General features: G+C 50.6%; 1 protein-coding gene across 1 annotated transcript in view; it reads right to left on the bottom strand.

Moving 5' to 3' along the window:
* The window catches only part of LOC103776514 (ephrin type-A receptor 8-like), a gene marked incomplete at its 5' end in the record, with an annotated part of 13,684 nt that overhangs the window by 13,000 nt on the left and 425 nt on the right, over positions 1 to 259 (bottom strand). The window lies entirely within an intron of this gene.

Genomic DNA, 259 nt, shown 5'->3' with positions numbered 1-259 from the left:
AAGGAGCCTCTGCCAGTGGCTGCAGGCTGAAACGGAGGGGAAGGAGGGTGAAAAAAGATACCAGGAACCACAGAAAGGTAAGCGGATTGTCTCCAGCCCAGCCCGGCTCAGAACCCACATCTAGCAGCAAAGAGGACTGGGGTCATGTCTCCTGGGGTCAAAAAGGAAAGAACCCTTTGGGTTGGAAGGGATCTTTAAGATCATCAAGTCCAACCATCAAGCCAACACTACTAAGTCCTCTGCTAAAACAGATCAGAAT

This window comes from Merops nubicus, unplaced genomic scaffold, assembly GCF_000691845.1.
Source record: "Merops nubicus isolate BGI_N331 unplaced genomic scaffold, ASM69184v1 scaffold31417, whole genome shotgun sequence".
Classification (NCBI taxonomy): domain Eukaryota; kingdom Metazoa; phylum Chordata; class Aves; order Coraciiformes; family Meropidae; genus Merops; species Merops nubicus.
The sequence above is the reverse complement of the archived record's forward strand: the minus strand, read 5'-3'. Positions and strand labels throughout refer to the sequence as shown.